Below are 305 nucleotides of genomic sequence, written 5' to 3'. Positions count from 1 at the left end.
CTTGTCATCGCACAATCAGTTATATGAACTGGTATTAATCAACCAAACATAATTAAAATTACTCGGTACGACAACTTTGTCAATGACTTTGGCATCGCTTTTTTCCCCTCCTGGACGCATGATTATGATTTCAACAAAATCCTTGCCATTTTAGTTCATAATATTCCTTCGCCCTTTCGTATACTTTTTCGTGCAGCTTAAGAAGAAGAAGGAAAAGATTCATTTAAATTGTCTAGTCTTTCCATTCAAATTTCATAAAATCAGTTCTATTCACACGGAAAATTAGAGTGATTTGTATACGTCTG

Source organism: Penaeus monodon, chromosome 23 (assembly GCF_015228065.2).
Source record: "Penaeus monodon isolate SGIC_2016 chromosome 23, NSTDA_Pmon_1, whole genome shotgun sequence".
In the NCBI taxonomy this organism is placed as follows: Eukaryota; Metazoa; Arthropoda; class Malacostraca; order Decapoda; family Penaeidae; genus Penaeus; species Penaeus monodon.
The sequence above is the reverse complement of the archived record's forward strand: the minus strand, read 5'-3'. Positions refer to the sequence as shown.